This window comes from Pan troglodytes, chromosome 2 (genome assembly GCF_028858775.2).
Source record: "Pan troglodytes isolate AG18354 chromosome 2, NHGRI_mPanTro3-v2.0_pri, whole genome shotgun sequence".
NCBI classification, from domain to species: domain Eukaryota; kingdom Metazoa; phylum Chordata; class Mammalia; order Primates; family Hominidae; genus Pan; species Pan troglodytes.
Genome location: NC_086015.1, coordinates 107,048,631 through 107,069,870, shown reverse-complemented (window position 1 = coordinate 107,069,870; position 21,240 = coordinate 107,048,631).

The following is a 21,240-nucleotide window of genomic DNA, read 5'->3' as shown; positions in this document are numbered from 1 at the left end:
CACAAGAGATTTCATAAAAGATTTTAAGAAATTGTGATAATGGAAACAAAGAACTGGTAGTTTATTTTGTTTGTGGCTCAAGCAGTTAACATGTATTTTGTCAGAATCCAAGATTAAATAGTGGCTCTGCTCTATTGATAGTATATCTAATCAGTTAACCTTATCTTGTTTTGAAAATATGCTAAAAGTCACATTGGTAGAAAAAATGTTTTGAATGACCACGTTTTTACTTTGTGCCATGGTTTGCATAGTGATGAATAGAAATAAGGTGACATGCAACTATTTGGATCCAAGAAAAATAAATCTGAGTTAGAAAGAAAACAGAATACAGAAAATGGATTATGTATAAATAAAAAGTTATTCACACCATTGGTCAAAAATAATTAAATTAGAAGAGAAAATATTATTTGGGAGCACTTACATTTTCCTATTAGGCCATTTAAAGGAATGTCCTATTTTTGTTTTTCTCTCTTTTGAGATGGAGTTTCACTCTTTTTGCCTAGGCTGGAGTACAATGGCGCGATCTCGGCTCACCGCAACCTCCGCCTTCTGGGTTCAAGCTATTCTCCTGCCTCAGCCTCCTGAGTAGCTGGAATTACAGGCACCCACCACCACACCCAGCTATTTTTTTTTTTTTTTGTATTTTTAATAGAGACAGGGTTTCACCATGTTGGCCAGGCTGGTCTCGAACTCCTGAGCTCTGGTGATCCACTCGCCTTGGCCTCCCAAGGTTCTGGGATTACAGGCATGAGCCACCGCGCCTGGCCCGAAGAGTCACTTATTTTTATCAATTGTTGTTTACTCTCTGTTTATCTCCTTAAAGTATAAATTATTTCTCAAAAATGGTCTTTCTCAAAGTTTATGAATGTAAGCTGCCCTGGTGTATCAGCCATTTGAAAATTAGCACACATTTTATTTTTCTCTCCTGGTATTTTAAGTAGAAATTCAATAAAGACTTAAATTAAAAAATCTAAAGGAAAACAGAAAAGAGGATTTAATAACATTAACTATGTATACTCAAGGAGATGAAAAATCCTGAATTCAGAGGGAAATTAAAAGAAATGTAAATTTGTCACAGAGCCTCAAATGATGAGTCAATTGTGGGAAAATATGATTAAAATTGGTAATGAAATTAGAGAATACTTTAAATTATATATACAAAGCAAGTTAGTGTAGTGTGAAAATCTAAAACACAGATACATATGGAGGGGGAAGAACATAAAATATAACATTTAGAATTATTTTTAAAATTTATATTAAAAATCAGCTTTTTTTCCCCTTGTTTCCCATTAAGTACAATCCTATTACCTTATTTCTCACTGGAAAAAATTATAATAATGAATTGGAAGTTATCTATTTAATCTATGCTGAATATATTTTTTCTATGAATATGTATATATATATACTTTTTTTTAATATCAGCATTTTAAAATGTGTATAATGGAAAAAATCATATATCTTATTCTTCAATTTGCTTTTCTGACTCAATATTTGAGATTTAGAAAATGTATCCTCTATGATACATAAAAATATAATCTGTTTAAACATAGTGTATTCATTTTCACTATATTGCAAAATGTACTATTGGGTGATTTTGACAAAAGATCAAACTAGCTACATTTCTTTAAGCCAAAGTATATGTGAATATATACTAGTTTTATATTATGATATTTATTCTGACATTAAAACACATATACCTGTTTCCTTAGTGCACATAAAAATGTCTTCCTAGACGCATAATAGCTGAGTAAGTATACTTTATTTTTTTTTCTAAATTTTGCAAAACTGTTCACCAAAGCAATTCCAATAACTTACAATAATACTGGAAGTGTATGTAAGGTGCAGTTTCACCTAATCTTTCTCTTTTTTAATTTTTTTTTTTTTTTTTTTGCTTTAAGTTCCAGGATACATGTGCAGAATGTGCAGGTTTGTTACATAGGTATACATGTTCCATAGTGGTTTGCTGCACCTATCAACCCATCATCTAGGTTTTAAGCCCCGTATGCATTAAATATTTGTCCTAATGCTCTCCCGCCCCTTGCCCCCCACCTACCAACAAGACCCAATGTGTGATATTCTCCTCCCTGTGTCCATGTGTTCCCACTGTTCAACTCCCACTTATGAGTGAGAACATGCAGTGTTTGGTTTTCTGTTCCTGTGTTTGTTTACTGAGAATGATGGCTTCCAGATTCATCCATGTTCCTGCAAAGGACATGATCTCATTCTTTTTTTATGGCTGCATAATATTCCATAGTGTATATGTGCCACATTTTCTTATCCTGTCTATCATTGAAGGGCATTTGGGTTTGTTCCAAGTCTCTGCTATTGTAAATAGTGCTGCAATAAACATACATGTGCATGTGTATTTATAGTAGAATGATTTATAATCCTTTGTGTATATACCCAGTAATGGGATTGTTGGGTCAAATAATATTTCTGGTTGTAGATCCTTGAGGAATTGCTATACTGTTTTCCACAATGGTTGAACTAATTTAGATTCCCACCAACAGTTTAAAAGCATTCCTATTTCTCCACAGCTTCGTCAGAGTCTATTGTTTCCTGACTTAATAATCATAATTCTGACTGACATAAGATGGTATCTCATTGTAGTTTTGATCTGCATTTCTCTAATGATCAGTGATGAGTGATGATGAGCTTTTTTTCATATGTTTGTTGGACTCACAAATGTCTTCTTTTGAGAAGGGCCTGTTCATATCCTTGGACACTTTTTGATGGGGTTGTTTGTTTTTTTCCTGTAAATTTGATTAAGTTCTTTGTAGATTCGGGATATTCAACCTTTGTCAGATGGGTAGATTGCAAACATTTTCTCCCATTCTGTAGGTTGCCTGTTCACTCTGAGGCTAGTATCTTTTGCTCCTTTAATCTTTCTAAACAAGTGCAATAAGAAATTTAATTTTTCTCTATCTTCTTGGATGTAAAAAAAGACTCCTTTTAATTTGCATTCACTTCATTATTTATCAGGTGGAACATATTTTCATATAAATTTTGGTCAAAAATTTGTCCACTTTAGTGAAATACTTGTTTGCTTTTTTCTTCTTGATTTGTAGAAGCTGTTCACATATCTGGATTCTACTATTTTCTCTGTTTTATACCATATAAATACCTTCTTCTAAGGTACTATTTGTCCTTTAATAGTGTTTATACAGGTTTTTAAATTTTTGATGTTAATTGTGGCTTATATTTCAAGGTAGTGTGACTCAGAAATTATTTTTCAATCATGTCTAATACATACTTATTCTGATATTCCAAAAATATTCTACTAGATATTTATGTTACTGATTATTCCTCCTTCTTTAATATGTTCAGTGTTTAATACAAACACATACTAATTACGTATGTGACATGAAGTAAATCTGGCTCAATGTCATATATTGATTAATCTGCCTTTTTCCTAATGACTTGCATTGCCATTTTTATCATATACCAAGATCCTAGAAATGTTTCTGTCTCTCAACAATCTATTCTCTTCCGTTGAACTATATGTCTATATCTCTGTTAGCAAACACAGATATTTTAATTCATATACAGGCTCACCTAGTTTTATTATAATTTGCTTTATTGTACTTCACAAATATATATTTTTTCAGAAATTGAACGTTTGCTGCAACCCTGTATCAACCAAGTCTATCAGCACAATTTTGCAACAGCACGTGCTCACTTCATGTCTCTGTGTCACATTTTAGTAATTCTTGCAATATTTCCAACTTTATTATTACTATTATTATTATTATTATATCTGTTATGGTAAACTGCGATCAGAGATCTTTGATGTTACTATTATAATTGTTTTGGGGCTCCACAAACAACACCCACATAAGATAGCTCACTTAATCTATAAATATGTGTTCTGAATGCTCCAGCTGTCACCCCATCTCTCCCGCTCTCCTAAGGCCTTCCTATTCCCCGAGACACTACAATATTAAAATTAAGCTAAGTAATTACCCTGCAATGGCCTCTACATTTTCAAGTAAAAGAATAGGTTGCACGTCTCTCACTTTAAATCAAAAGCTAGAAATCATTAACTTTAGTGATGAAAGCATGTCAAAAACTGAGAGAGGCCAAAAGCTAGGCCTCTTGTATCAAGTAGTTGGCCTAGTTGTGAAGGAAAAAAAAAAAAAGAATATATATATATATATATATATATATATATATATATAGAGAGAGAGAGAGAGAGAGAGAGAGAGGCGGAGTCTCACCCTGTCACCCAGGCTGGAGTGCAATGGTGGGATCTTGGCTCACTGCAAGCCCCGACTCCTGGGTTCAAATGATTCTCCTGCGTCAGCCTCCTGAGTAGCTGGGATTACAGGTGCCTGCTACCACACCCAGCTAATTTTTGTATTTTAAGTAGAGACGGGGTTTCACCACTTGGCCAGGCTGGTGTCAAACTCTTGACCTTGTGATCTGCCTGCCTCGGCCTCCCAAAATGCTGGGATTACAGACGTGAACCACCGCGCCCGGCCCAAAAAACAAATATTCTTGAAGGAAGTGAAAAATGCCAGTCCAGTAAAGACACGCATTATAAGAAAGGAAAACAGACTTATTGCTGATATGGAGAAAGTCTGAGTGGTTTGAATAGAAGATCTAACCAGCCACAACATTTCCTTAAGCCAAAGCCTAATCCAGAGCAAGACCCTAACTCTTTTCAGTCCTGTGGAGGTTGAGAAAGGTGAGAAAGCTACAGAAGAAAAGTCCGAAGCTATCAGAGTTTGGTTTATCAGGTTTAAGGGAAGAAGCCATATTCATAGCATAAAAGGGCAGTGTTAGGGACCAAGTGCTGATGTAGAGGCTGCTGAAGTAGTAAAGTTACCAAAGATGACTACACTGAACAACAGGTTTTTCAATGTAGATGAAACAGTCTTCTATTGAAAGAAGATGCCATCTAGGACTTTCATAGCCACGGAGAAGAAGTCAATACCTGGCTTCAAAGCTTCAAATAATGACTGACTTTCTTGTTATGGGCTAATGCAGCTGATGTCTTTTAAGTTGAAGCCAATGCTCATTTACCATTCTGAAAATTCTAGGGCCCTTAAATATTATGCTAAATCTGCTCTGTCTGTTCTCTAGAAATGTTACAACAAAGCCTAGATGACAGCACATTTATTTCCAACATGTTTTAATCAATATTTTAAGCCCGTTGTTGGGAAATACTGCTCAGAAAAAAAAATCCTTTCAAAATATTACTGTTCATTGAGAATGCACCTAGTCACTCAATGTACAATGAGATTAATATTGTTTTCATGCCTAGTAACACAAAATATTTTCTACACTCTCTCGATCAAGGAATATAACTTCCAAATCTTGTTATTAAAGAAATACATTACACACAGCTATGGCTGCCGTATAGTGATTCCTGTGATGGATTTGGGCAAAATAAATGGAAAACTTTTTGGAAATAATTCACCATTCAAGATGCTGTGAAGGACAGGAGGTCAAAATGTCAACATTGAAAGGAATTTAGAAGTTGATTCCAACCCTCACAGATGACTCTGAGGGGTTCAAGACTGTAGTGGAAGAAGTAACTGCAGATGGGGTGGAAATAGCAACAGACCTAGATTTAGAAGTGGAGCCTGAGGATATGACTGAATTGCTACAATCTAAAACTTCAACAATGAGGAGCTGCTTCTCATGGATGAATAAAGAAAGTGGTTTCTTGAAACAAAATCTACTCGTGATGAAGATGTGAACATTGTTGAAATGACAGAACAAATTTAGAATATCACACAAACTTAGTTGATAAAGCAGCAGCAGAGTTTGAGAGGACTGACTTCAATTTCAAACAAAGTTCTGTTTTATGTAAAATGCTATCCAATAGCATGCCATGTTCTAGAGAAATCTTTTATGAAAAGAAGAGTCAATCAATGTGGCATACTTCATTGTTGTCTTATCTTAAGAAATTGCCAAAGCCACCCCAGCCTTCAGCAACCACCACTCTGATTAGTCAGCAGTCATCAACTAGGTAAGACCCTCCATTAACAAAGGGATTACAACTCACTGAAGTCTCAGATAATTGTTAGCCTTTTTAATCAATAAAGTATTTTTAAGTTAAGGTCTGTACATTTTTAGACATAATACTATTGCACACTTATTAGACTACAGTATAATATAAACGAGTTCTATATGCACTAGGAAGCAAAAAAAAATTACGTGACTCACTTTTTTGCAATATCTTTATTGTAACAGTGGAGAACTGAACCCACAAAACATCTGTGGTATCAATCCTTGTCACATATGGCAGGAACAATTTGCCTGTCTTGCTCTTGTTTTTCAAAATCATTATTTTGTACTCCCATGTGAATTTAAAATAATTATTTTGCTTTCATTGAAAACTACTAATAATTATAGTTAAAATTGCATTGGTTTTATCAATGGCTTTATGAATCCATCACATTTATGGATTCATAAATCCATCACATTTATGGATTTATGTTCCTTCTTATCTGCAAGAATCTAGAATTTCAGACTAGGTTCTCTTTTATGTACAATATTTTTAAACTTTTGCTATTAGTTCTTACACATTTCTTCAATTTACTCCAAGAAACTCTGCAAGTTTTTGGTTCCGTCTATTATAAATTATATCATTTAAAATATTTCACTTTCTGTGGTATATTTAGATGAATGATACTAATTTTTGTCCATTAAAGTTATATTCAGCAATCTTGCTGAATGCTTTAATACTACAAGTAGATTCTCTCTAAATTCTTGAGAAGGCAATGTGAGAAATAATTTCACTCATTAGAAAATCACCGTTGTTTGCAATAAGATAATTTTGTTGTTTTTTCTTCCAATTTATATATTCCCCATTTCTTTTCATAAACACTTTTTATTGTCATGGCATCTGATTTTTGAATAATAGTGAAATAAGGAAGTTTCCTAGTTTGTTCCTGGTGTTATTGACACTGGTTTTAAAGCTTCACTTAAAGTATTATGTTTACAAGAGTTTTTGGTAGGTGTAATTTATGAGGTTAAGATATTTCTGTAGTCTTATTTTGCTAATGGATTTCCTTTGCAAATCATGAATAAATGTTGAATTTTGTAAAATGCTTCTTCCAAATTTATTGAGTAACCATTTCAACTGTTCCTCTCAATTTGTCTTTGCAATGGACAATTTTATTTATATCTTTATGCCTCATTTCCATTTGGTCATGACGTTTTAAAATACGTAGTGAACTTAATTTGCTAATACCTCAAAAAAGGATTTTTTTCATCTCGTATCATAAGTAAAATAAGCTTATACTTTTCTCATTCTAGTCTTACATTGGTTTAGAAGAATAGCCATGCTACCCTCTCCTGTTAGCTTCCTGTGACTACCGCAAAAAAAAAAAAAAAAAAAAAAAAAAAAAAAAAAAAAAAAAAAAAAAAAATTACTACAAACTAGGTGGTTTAAAATAACAGAAATGGGCTGGGCATGGTGGCTTATGTCTGTAATCCCAGCACTTTGGGAGGTTGAGGTGGGCAGATCACCTGAGGTCAGAAGTTCGGGACCAGCCTGGCCAACATGGCAAAATCCCCTCTCTACTAAAAATACAAAAATTAGCTGGGTGTGGTGGCAGAATCCTATAATCCCAGCAACTCCTGAGGCTGAGAATAGCTTGAACCTGGGAGGCGGAGGTTGCAGTGAGCTAAGATCGCACCACTGCACTCCAGCCTGGGTAGCAGAGCGAGACTCTGTCTCAATAATAATAGTAATAGTAATAAAATTCTATTATTTTTAAGAGAAATGTATTCCCTCACCGTTCTGGAGGTTAGAAATATGAAATCAAGGTCTCAGAAGGACTATGCTTCTTCTGAAGCATCTGCAGAAAAATCCTGCCATTTCCCTTCCTAGCTTCTGATAGTTGTCAGCAATTCTTAGTGTTGTTAGGTTTGTAGCTTCATCACTGTAATCTCTGCCTCTGTCTTCATGTGGCTTTCTTTGCTGTGTGTCAGTGTTGACCATCTGATTGAGTCTTCTTCTTTCTCTTACAAAGACATCAGTCCCTTGAACTTAGGATCCATCCTAACCCAATACGACCTAATTTTAACTAGTTACATCTGCAATGACCCTGTTTCCAAATAAGGTCACATTCGGAGGTATGGATCGGTGTGAATTTTTGGAGGACGGTATTCACCACACTATAATTCATAAAATGAGTTGTATACACATCTCACATTTTTTCTATTGATTAAGCTTTTTGAATTTTTATAAAGCTTCAGTAAAATCACTTGATTTTGAAGTTTTTCTTGGACAGAGGGAATTTTTTTACTCCAATTTTTTAATAATATAATTTTAATAGTTATTTCAATGTTTATTCTTCTTAGACAATTTCAAGTTATATTTTTTCTTCAGAATTTGACTATCTCATCTACAATTTCAGAATAAGTGACATTTATGATGATTGCTTTGATGATTTTTAGGTTTGTTTGCTGATATTTGAATTTTTGTTCAAATATTGTTTACTTGAATAATATGCTTTCCTCTTAATTTGTCTTTTGGTAAGTGTGTCTAAACAATTACTCTTTTTTTTTTTTTTTTTTTTTTTTGAGACAGAGTCTCGCTCTGTCGCCCAGGCTGGAGTGCAGTGGCGCGATCTCTGCTCACTGCAAGCTCCGCCTCCTGGGTTCACGCCATTCTCCTGCCTCAGCCTCCCGAGTAGCTGGGACTACAGGCGCCCGCTACCACGCCCGGCTAATTTTTTGTATTTTTAGTAGAGACGGGGTTTCACCGTGTTAGCCAGGATGGTCTCGATCTCCTGACCTCGTGATCCGCCCGCCTCGGCCTCCCAAAGTGCTGGGATTACAGGCGTGAGCCACCGCGCCCGGCAACAATTACTCTTAAAAGAAACTAGCTTTTAATTTTGTTGGCCCATACCTGCTAAGGGTCTTATATGTTTTTAATATGTCTTACTTATTAAAATATTGCTTTCCATAATCCCAAATACAATTCAAAATTTGGTTTTCTTGAAACACAAATACTTCTGAGACTAGTATATTAAAAGCTTCTATGTGGTTATAAATTTTAAATATTTTTGTTATAATTTTGTCATTTCTACTTTGTATGTAACAAATTTATGTTGTTTGATGTTATAGTTAGAGGTTTTTATACATGTGTAAGAATTCATAACCTTATTAGCATGATTGACACTATTTTTTTATTGGTGGCCTTTGTATTATACTGTGTTTTATATACTAACATGACTATATTATCTTTATAGTACATAATATTTCCCTGATATATCATTGTTTATTTTAATATATGCAACTTTTCTGGTTTCTGCAGTAAGCCTGGCTTGGATTCTTTCACCTGAAATGTACACATTTTAAATGCTTACTCTATAAACCCTGTAGATTTATGTCTTTAGCCTGTTTACCACATGGTCTTTCAATTTCATTTTGGTCCACATAGGTGTGTATTTTGTTTTTAGGTATCATATATCATGTTTTAAAATATACTTTATCATTGTTATATGTTTTGTGTACTTTGCTTGAAATGTCTTATATACTCGCCTGTGACAGAATACCTGATGAGGACATAATTGAAGTATCGAAGCTATAAAATTTCTTCAAAATGTTAAATGTATGCTCTGTCTTCTAAAAGAGAATGCATACTACTTTGTCTTTAGGTAGGTTTGATCCCCAATAATTTTTTTTACAAACAAACCGTGTTCTAAATCTTTGTTCTCAAGAAAGCCTTAGGTACTTCGAAGCAACCCAATTCTTTTTTTTTTTTGGAGCAGTCAAAACACACACAGCATTTATTAAATTCATTTTACAATAGCAACATCAAAGGTCACTGATGAAAATGTCACTATAACAGATATAATAATATTCAAAAAGCTTGAAATATTGCAAGAATTACCAAAATGTGACACAGAGACATGAAGTGAGTAGCACCAATAGCCTTAATGCAGAATTGCCACAAACTTTCAATTTGTAAAAAACACAATGACGCAAAGTGCAATAAAATGAGATATCATATATATATATTTGTTTAAAAATAGTTAGTTTTTGTTTTTGCTATATAATAACGGTGTAAACTGTATCAGTAGAAGAGGAGTAGGGGACTTTCTGTGAAGGGTCAGATATATATTACAGGCTTTGTGTCCCCATCATAACTACTCATTTCTACCTTTGAGCACAAAAGCAGCCACACCCAATGAGTCAATGAATAGGTGTGGCACGAGTTCAACTAAGCTTAATTAACAAAAAATAGGCAGCAGGCCGGATTGGTCCTTTATCGTTATCCATATTTATAATTCAAATTCATTTTTTACAAATTGTGTACATATATATATGTATATACTATATATATATATATATATAAAAGCAAACCCTATTGAGGGATTCTTAAGATGTTTCTAATTTTTACTCTTATAAACAATGCTACAGTAAATACTCTTTTAACTTGTTGATTATTTCTTTACAATAAATTTCTAGAATTTGTAGTTTTAAGTCAGAGTGTGCATACTTAAATATTTGAATCATTACATAGTTGCTCACCAGAAGAGGTGGGCCAATTTATACTAATGTGTACTGGGTATAAGAGTGCTTGTTTCCCCATATCCTCTCCAATATTTGATACTATTTATCTTTTAATTCTTTCTCAACCTACCTGGGGAAGCATTGATCACTCATAGTTGTTTTTTTTTTTATTCATTGATTTTTAACAATCTGGAGCATCGTTCCATTTGTTTATCGGTCATTTATTTGTGAGTTCTCTGTATATGTAATTTGCCCATTGTTATACTGGGTTGTTAATGTTTTTCTTATTGATTTATAAGGACGGTTCATATAATAAGGACATTAACATTTTGAGCCTTATGTGTGCTACAGAAAGAATTCACCAGTTTGCTGTTTGCTTGTTTTTTTTTTTTAAATTTTATTATTATTATACTTTAAGTTTTAGGGTACATGTGCACAATGTGCAGGTTAGTTACATATGTATACATGTGACATGTTGGTGTGCTGCACCCATTAACTCGTCATTTAGCATTAGGTATATCTCCTAATGCTATCCCTCCCCCCTCCCCCCACCCCACAACAGTCCCCAGAGTGTCATGTTCCCCTTCCTGTGTCCATGTGTTCTCATTGTTCAATTCCCACCTATTGTGGGATATGCAGTGTTTGGTTTTTTGTCCTTGCGATAGTTTACTGAGAATGATGATTTCCAATTTCATCCATGTCCCTACAAAGGACATGAACTCATAATTTTTTATGGCTGCATAGTATTCCATGGTGTATATGCGCCACATTTTCTTAATCCAGTCTATCATTGTTGGACATTTGGGTTGGTTCCAAGTCTTTGCTATTGTGAATAGTGCCACAATAAACATACGTGTGCATGTGTCTTTATAGCAGCATGATTTATAGTCCTTTGGGTATATACCCAGTAATGGGATGGCTGGGTCAAATGGTATTTCTAGTTCTAGATCCCTGAGGAATCGCCACACTGACTTCCACAATGGTTGAACTAGTTTACAGTCCCACCAACAGTGTAAAAGTGTTCCTATTTCTCCACATCCTCTCCAGCACCTGTTGTTTCCTGACTTTTTAATGATTGCCATTATGCGAAAACACTTGAAAATGTTCCTGTTAATCTATTGTTTAGCTGAAAGGAAGAAAAAAGGAAATAAGACAAAACATAAAGAAAGAAAACAGGCCAATATATTAATTTCACATGGTTCAATCTAGTAAATATTTTTGTTTGTTTGTTTTTCTTCTTTTCATAGAGACAGGATCTTGCTATTTGTATAGGCTTGTCTAGAACTCTTGATATCAACTGATTCTTCCACCTCAGCCTCCATAGTGCTGGGATTACAGACATGAGCCATCACACCCCTAATAAATATTTATACTTCAAGCTGAGTAATTCAACATTCTATTTGGAAAATAAACTCCACCAATATTTTGGTTTAGAGAATACTTTGCCTAAAATATATTATTTTATTTATTTTTTTCCACTGTCTTGGTATATGTGAATGCATGTTTGTACTTTCTTGGGTTTCTGTGTTTTGATCAATATCTGCAAGAAAGATATTGGTAAAGGAAAACTGAACTAAAAACAGGTAAGACATGGAGACAATCTTCATTTCATTTTTATTAGAGGAAAGATGGCAATATATCAAATATAGTATTATTTAAAATTGAATAATTCAAAATCTCAGTCGCATATAGTTTTATTATGAATATTTAGGCCATATGTCAGGCTAGTTGGAGACAGACACATTACTGGGGGAGTTGAATGGAAGTATCTACTGAAGGAAAAAGATTTTCATTATATCAGTCATCCTGGGAAGGGTTTAATTTTTGCCAAGAAATGTGGCAGATCTTAGGAAATGAATTGTGTGCAAGGAGCCAGTTAATCTTGAAGCATTTCTGATTGTGAAGATGAGTCAGCACCAACCTAAAGGAGACTATTAATATGGGCTTATCTATTACCAAACTTTCAGAATAATGTCATTGCTACTTACACTAAGGCTCATTTATACTGTAGAAAATTAGCTAAAATATCCACAGCCTCTTTCATATTTTACAGTAGCAAATGAATATTTCAGAAATGTCTTTGGGAATTACAAGGATGGCTGTCTCTAGTGACCAGACAAATGTACCAAACTAATTTGATTACAGAATGGTAAGATTTGAAATAAATGTGACAAAACAAAGACATTTTCTAATTCAAAATAGTAAAAAGAGTATTTGTTATATCATTCTCTGTACGTATGAAAAATTTAATAATTTAAAAGAAACATAAACTTATTTTACAGTATAGGCTAAGGTATAAAACCTTCATTATGGTATATATCACTTTATACTAAAATTATTTACATAGTTTTATGTCTGTGGCTTCAACATACAGAAGAAATCACGACTTTTTCATCTTTGTGTACTCAACATTTTTTTTTTTTTTTTTGAGACAGAATTGCACTCTGTCGCCCAGGCTGGAGTGCAATGGTACAATCTCGGCTCACGGCAACCTCCCACTCCCGGGTTCAAGCTATTCTCCTGCCTTAGCCTCCTGAGTAGCTGGGATTACAGGCATGCACCACCATGCCTGGCTAATTTTTGTATTTTAATAGAGACGGGGTTTCACCATATTTGGCAGGCTGGTCTCAAACTCCTGACCTCATGATCTGCCCGCCTCGGCCTCCTAAAGTGCTGGGATCACAGGTGTGAGCCACTGCGCCCAGCCAACACTTTTAATAAAATATAAAATCATAAATAATGATTGCATTAATTTGCAAATAATTGAATTAATAAGCAAGACAAATGCAGAGCAGAATGTATATGACATATCTGTTGGACTGTGAATAGAAACCTGCGTCTAGGTTAAGTGTGTGAGTAGAGGAATAGGAAAAAAATAGATAGAAATAAGTCTATATAATGGAGGGTACCATATGTCTGACAGGTATATAGACTTTAGCCTGAGAAAATAATCTAGGACTGATTATGTGCAAAATAATAACATGCATATAGCAGTGATATATTAGATTAATATATACTGTAGACAAAATTACATGTTTTTCAAAGGATGCAATGGAACACTATTGAAACAATCTAGATAAATGGAGTTGAGAGTCTGGACTAGCTATATGAATAAAAGGAAAGAAATATATATACTTACATACATTAGCTCAGAATAATGAGAAAAAGTATTTAATATAATTGTCTTCATTAAAAAAGAGAAACTGAGGCACACAGAATTTAAATAAATTGCTCAAGGATTTGTAGGCAGACATTCTGGCCCTGGAATCAATGTTTGTTGCAGGGGTTAAATAGCGTATAATACTAAATGACGAACAAATTGGTGAAAAGGTGACCCTATTGAAAATTACAGTAATACTGCACAAAGAGATGAATTGGAACTATCAAATAAAAAAGAAAAGAATACATCAATAAAACTCAACATATGACTAAGAATGTTTCAAATCAGTTAAAAAATAAAATAATAGAAAGATTCTTTTTGAGGAGATAATGACTGAGCATGTCCCAGAACTTGGAAAAGACATTAGTCATCAGGTTTAATATCTCGATAAATGCCAAGTTAGAGTGAAATAAAATAGCAAGTATGTCTACACATGGATGTATCATAGTGTTTTAGAAAACAATGCATAAAGAAGAAAGGTAACCGAAAACAAAAGAAAAATCAGATTCCTAGAAAAAGTGATTGTAAAATTAACATTGGATTTTTAATCAGGATAAAAGAATTTAGATAAAGAAGAGGTATATAGTTACTGTGCTATGAAAAACACAATAGCTTTGAGGCTGTAATTTTCTACCAGGCCCAAATATAATTGAAGAGAGAAAGTCAAAAATATTATCACAATGGAAAACAAAAGGGATGTGGAATCTCACTTGTCACTCTACACGTTTGAAATATAAAAAGGGAACTCACCAGTGAGAAGCTGAAGCTATGCCGCTCAGAGGGTGACCGGTAGCTAATACGTGTCTTACGTCCTGAGATGCAACTCCTGCATTTAAAGGAATTGAGCTTACTGGTACTGGGCAAGGCATGTGGGTATATAACAGGTGATATGGTTTGGTTCTGTCTCCTCACCCAAATCTCACCTTGAATTGTAAGCGCCATAATCCCCACGTGTCTAGGGTGGGACCAGGTGGAGAGAATTGGATCATGGGGGACGGTTTCTGCCATGCTGTTCTCATGATACTGAGTTAATCTCATGTGATTTGATGACTTTTTTCTTTTCTTTTTTTTTTTTTTTGAGACGGAGTCTTGCTCTGTCACCCAGGCTGGACTGCGGTAGTGTGATCTCAGCTCACTGCAACCTCTGCCTCCCGGGTTCAAGCGATTCTCCTGCCTCAGCCTCCAAAGTAGCTGATATTACAGGCACTCGCCACGACGCCTGGCTAATTTTTGTATTTTTAGTAGAGATGGGGTTTTACTATATTGGTCAGGCTGGTCTCGAACTCCTGACCTCGTGATTCACCCGCCTTGGCCTCCCAAAGTGCAGGGATTACAGGCGTGAGCCACCGCGCCTGGCCGAGATTTGATGATTTTATAAGCATCTGGCATTTCCCTGCTTGCACACACTTCATCCTGCTGCCACATGAAGAAGGTGCCTGCTTCTCATTTGCCTTCTGCCATGATTGTAAGTTTCCTCGGTCTCCTCCACAATGCAGAATTTCGAGTCAATTAAACCTCTTTCTATTATAAATTACCCAGTCTCAGGTATTTCTTCATAGTAGTGTGAGAATGGACTAATACAACAGGGCTTCATATACAAAGCCAGGAACACAACTGTTGCCAGTACAGTTTTCAATAAAGATTAGCGCATGAGTTTTATTTCCTTTTTATTAAAAAGAAATTATTTAAGCATCACAACAGAACTTGCATTATCCTAACTAATGGAAGGAAAATGTTTAAGATATACACACTACAACTTAAGAAGTTAAGCTCAATGGGAAGAGTGACGTGTACAAAAAATAGTTTGTAATGCATTGCCTGATAAATATTCTTTTCAGAGAAGTAAAAACACGCAGTGCAAGCTCTATCTAGAGCCCTAGGAACTTCAGCTGGGAGTGTACACATGGTTTTGTTAAATTGTACATTTTGGAGGTGGCTAGCACAGAAACTGGATTAACTAAACTTTTCTACCTGTGAGATTTTGGAGAGAGGTAGAATCCAAGTATAATAAAATAAATTGGGATATGGAGATATTTGAAGAGATTATTTCAAGTATAGCCTAGGGAGAATAGCCTGGATTGATTTGTTGAGTCAAAAAACAGATTTAAATTTTTGTTTTGTTTTGTTTTGGTTTGGTTTAATAGGGGTTGTATTTAGAGAGGGACATTTTGCCTGGCAGAGACAAAAACAAGTGAATATCAACAAATTACTAAAATATAAAAATCCACACTACCTAGGATGTCTTTGGGATGTTCATGGCAAGCATAGAAGAGAAACTAATATTCAAAATGTTTTAGATTTACCATTAAAACAGGAGAAGAAAGAACATGCTAAGACTTGGAGGCATGATATTGCAGCATGTTTGTGGCTGTACAAGATTTTTATAAGATTTAAGCTCAGCCCGTGGAATTATCAGTGATTTGGGAGAAATAAATCATAAGTCAATTTTAGATTTGAGGTAACCATAGAACATGTGGTGGAGGTATAATTCATAGATGATTGAAATACAGGTCTAAAACTTTGGAAGGAGACTTTTGCCATTTGGAAGGCATTAGTATATAAGTAGCTCACAAGTAAAGTGAAAGAGGTCATTCAGTTAGAATGCATATATAATTTAAAAAGCAAAAGAAAAGTGCACTTTAGAACCAATTGTGTACTAGGTAAGTATGCCAATGGTATTTCATAAGAATACTTTGATGTACATATTAATGTAATATTTTAATAAGTGAGAAAAAAGAAAAAAATGTTTTTCCTTAGATCATATACAATATATTAACCTGAGATTCAAATCAACTCACGAAGAGTTCCCTGTGATCAGCTGAGAGAGGAAGAGAAGACACTAGCCTGGTTTACAGATGGTTCTGCATGATATGCAGGCACCATCTATAAGTGGATAGCTATAGCACTACAGCCACTTTCTGGGACAATTCTGAAAGATAGTGGTGAAGGGGGGAATCTTCCCAGTGGGTAGAACTTTGAACAGTGTCACCCCTTGTTGATATTAAAACAAAAAATATAAAATAAAAATAAAGCCAGACCTTTCCTTGTATAGTGGCTATAGTGAAATGACTGTATCATCAGGGACTTGGAAGGAACATGATTGGAAAATTGGTGACAAAGAATTTGGAGAAGAGGTATGTAGATGGACCTCCCTGAATGGACAACAAAAGTGAAAATAATTGTGTCTCATGATAACGTTCACCAAAGAATGACCTCAAGAGAAAAATTGAATAATCAAGTGGATTGGATGACCCATTCTCTGGATATTAGTCAGTCTCTTTTCCCAGCCTTGCCATTACTTCATAAACTCATGAGCAAAGTGGCCATGAAGGCAAGGATGGAGGTTAGGTATGGGCTCAGAAACATGGAATTTTACTCACCAGGCTAGCCTGGTTATGCCAAATATGGAGTGCTGAATGTGTCAGCAGCAGAGACCAAGAGTAAAACTTCAATATGGCACCATCCCCTGGTGTGATCAGCCAACAGCCTGATGGCAGGTAAATTACACTGGACTGCTTCCATTATGGGAGGGGCATCATTGTGTCCTTACTGGAATAGGCTCTCTGGATCTGGATTTGTCTTCCAAGCATTCAGTGTTTCTGCCAAAACTACCATCCATAGACTTATAGAATGCTTTTTTACACTGCCATTTTATTCCACACAGCACTGCTTTTAACCAGGGTACTTATGCCACAGCCAAAGAAGGGTGTCAGTGGAGTCAGGCTTATGAAATTTCCTGGTCCTACAATGTTCCCCACCATCCTGAAGCAGCTGGCTTGATACAAGGGTAGAATGGCCTTTAGAAGACTGAGTTACAGTGTCAGCTAGGTACAATATTTGCAGGGCTGGTTCAGGGTTTTCCAAAAGGCTGTATATTCTCTGAATCAGTGTCCAATACATGGTGTCTGTTTCACCCATAGCCAGGAATCACGAGTTCAGAAATCAAAGGATGATAAATGGGAGTGGCATTACTATTATCCCTAGCGACTCCCAGCAAAATTTTTGTTTTCTCTTCCTGTAGCTTTATGTTTTGCTGTCCTATAAATATTAACTCCAGAGGAAAAAATACTTCCACTAGAAGACACAATAATAATTCTATTGAACTTGAAGTTAAGACTGCCAGTCACATTGGGTTCCTCAAGCCTCTGAGTCCACAGGCCATGAAGGGAGTTATGGTATTGACTAGGGTCCCAAGAAGTTCCTAAGTCCCAAGAAGTAATTGAACTACTACTCCATAATGGAGGTAAGAAAGAGTGTGTTTGGAATACAGGAGACCTCTTTTAGGTGGTCTCTAAGTATGATCATGTCTTGTAATTAAGGTCAATGAAAAACTACAACAACTCAATCTAGGCAAAACTATGAGTGGCCCAGAATCTTCAGGGATGAATGTTTCAGTTTTGCCACCAGGTGAAGAATCACAGCAAGCTGAGGTTCTTGCGAAAGGCAAAGGGAATACAGAATGGGTGGTCGAAGAAGGTGGTTACTATAAGTGCCAGTTATGACCATGTGAACAGTTAAAGAAATGAGCACTATAATTGTCATAAGTATGTCCTCCTTTTATTTTTAATATCTGTGTGTACATATATATGTATTAAGGAATGTCTTTGTTTTCTTTACATTTTTATTTCCTTATCATGTAATGTAAGATGTATTAATTTTATATCAGTATTTAAGTATTGCTCATTTTATATCACAGTATTTAAAGTATGAGGTATCTGGAGAAAAGTAACCATTACTCAAGGCCATTACCTCCTCTTCTGGGGAAGGGATTTGTGCATTTCATTTTCAATTGGATGCATGATACTGTATAATATTAAGTGAAATTATGACCTTGTTAGTTTGTTTATATGGAGATTAATTTTGGCTTAAAGAGATGTTCACAGGAGCCACATTGACAAGGGATCAACTAGTGATGGTTAATTTTATGTGTCAACTTGACTGGGGTAGGGGCTGCCCATATAGCTGGTAAAACATTATTTCTGGTTGGGATTGTGAGGATCTTTCTAGAAGAAATTAACACCTAAATCTGTAAACAGTAAAGACGATCTGCCCTCACCAATGTGAGGGCATCATTTAATCCATTGAGGTCCCGATAGAATACAAAAAATAGAGGAAGGACAAATTCTCTCTCTTATCATGACTAAGACATTCATCTTTTCCTGCCCTCAGATTGAAGCTCCTTGTTTTAAGGACTTTGGACTCTGGGACGTACACCAGCCTTTAGCCTCAGACTAGGAGCTAAATTTTAGGCTTCTCTGGGTCTTTGATCTTTGTACTTGGATTAAATTCCACCACCAGCTTTCCTGGTTCTCTCAGCACATCATTCTCTTTCTCAGATTTAAATATTGGAGATATTCAAGGTGTTTTCTTAAATTTCTCCTCTTATCTCTTTTCACAGTTTCCTAAAAGATACATATATATGATGATTTCCAAAAGTAATATCTCAAATTAAACCGTACTTTAAACTTGAGATGAGTATATTCCATTGATTCTTTGGCATTTCTACTTGGACGTCTGAAAGATAATTATTTTAAAACATGAGCACTCCGATCTTCTGGCACTTATTCTCTTGGTGTTCCTCACTATGCATTGTCTCTCTCCTTTGGGCACATGGTAAAAAATGGCTGATTGGCCCTATGTTACACTTAATGTTCAACAAAGCCTGAATGCAGTCAGGTGCATAGTTTCTTCCTAGGAAAGAGAATCTCAATAGTCTGACTTGGGACAAGTGAATACCTGTAGTCCAATCAATGATGGCCAGAAAGTGGTATCAAGAGCCTTCTTGGGAAACAATTTCAAAGCAGACTCCGAAGAGAGCACAACTATGTTCTTTAAGAAGGAAATATAGGAGTGAGAAGGAGATAATAAGCAAAGAAAATGATTGGCCACTCTGACACAATAGGTAGAAACACCTTTTATGTAGTATTCTTTGGATTCAATTTTAGAACTAAAGGCACATTAGAAGAAAAGCCATTGACACTCTTCATCGTATATATTCATTATTGAATTTGTTTTAGCAAATTTCTGTCATGTGTAACGTATAATGATTCTTTCTATAGAGGAGACCTGCTGTATACAACTAGAGACAGGGTTCTAAAATCTACTTTTTATTTTCAATTTATAAGATTTGTACTATGTACTAATGAACCTACATAAAGAGTGATTTGGAACCAACCCAAATGTCCAACAATGATAGACTGGATTAAGAAAATGTGGCACGTATACAGCATGGAATACTATGCAGCCATAAAAAATGATGAAGCTGGAAACCATCATTCTCAACAAACTATTGCAAGGACAAAAAACCAAACACCGCATGTTCTCACTCATAGGTGGGAATTGAACAGCGAGAACACATGGACTCAGGAAGGGGAACATCACACACTGGGGCCTGTTGTGAGGTGGGGGGAGGGGGGAGGGGGGAGGGATAGCATTGGGAGATATACCTAATGTTAAATGATGAGTTAACGGGTGCAGCACACCAACATGGCACATGTATATATATGTAACAAACCACGTTGTGCACATGTACCCTAGAACTTAAAGTATAATAATAATAATAGAGTGATTAATAAACATAACAAGAACCTGGTGTAATCTGGATGAATCATACTTGATAATGCCCAAATTATGCCACATACCTCTACAATATTTTAATCCAAAACAAAGATTGAGTAATTTAATTTTAAGGCACTTACATTTTAGATTAACTGACTATACAAGTCAATATAAATATACAAATTGTGGGGAAAAACAAATTTTTCCAAATTTAAAATAAAATAGTTATAAATTTTAAAAACTTTAATGTTAACATAATTAAAATTATGTTCTATTTTGAAAAACATCCCTTAATGGAGTGGCCCACAGTCAAAAACTTTGGTGGTAGTATTATTTGCATCTGGTCTTAGATTTTCTGTGATTTTTTTCACTATGTTACGCTGGAAAAAGAGTATTTCTTGTGAAATATTTTATTTTTTCTCTAAACAGAACATGGCACAAAATAAATTATGTTATAAAAAACATCCAGGTAAAATTATGTGTGTACATTTCATATATATATAAATTTCTGTGTAAGGATGGTTGTGTGTGCACATGTGTGTATGTTTGTTCTCATCTGGGAGAAGGACTTAATGTCTTGAGAGTTAAATAGCTGTAGTTTTTTTTATGCATAAGTAATGCATCATTTCTACACAAATGACCCAAATGATTCTCATTAATAAGGCCAGAATTACTTACATTTCAGAACGATAAATTAGTATAATATGTATTCAGTTGTGTTTATTATAAATAATCTATAGTTCATTGCCTTTAATTATATTAATTTTTATCACTATTTCAGGTAGTTTAAATACTATAACATATGCATTTCAGGGATAAGACATCTTCATTTAAAATGGGTAATAGTGGAATATATATTTCAGTTCTTCATATGAAAAAGAAATGTGTGAAATGACCAGGTAGAGTTGAGTGAGTACAAACAGTATATAGGAGCTTAACCATCTTAGAACTTAACCATTTGAAATAAGATATTCTTCACCTTTGAACGATAATTAAAATAAATAATAAAAACAACTATAATGAAGAATATAATAATAGCTAAG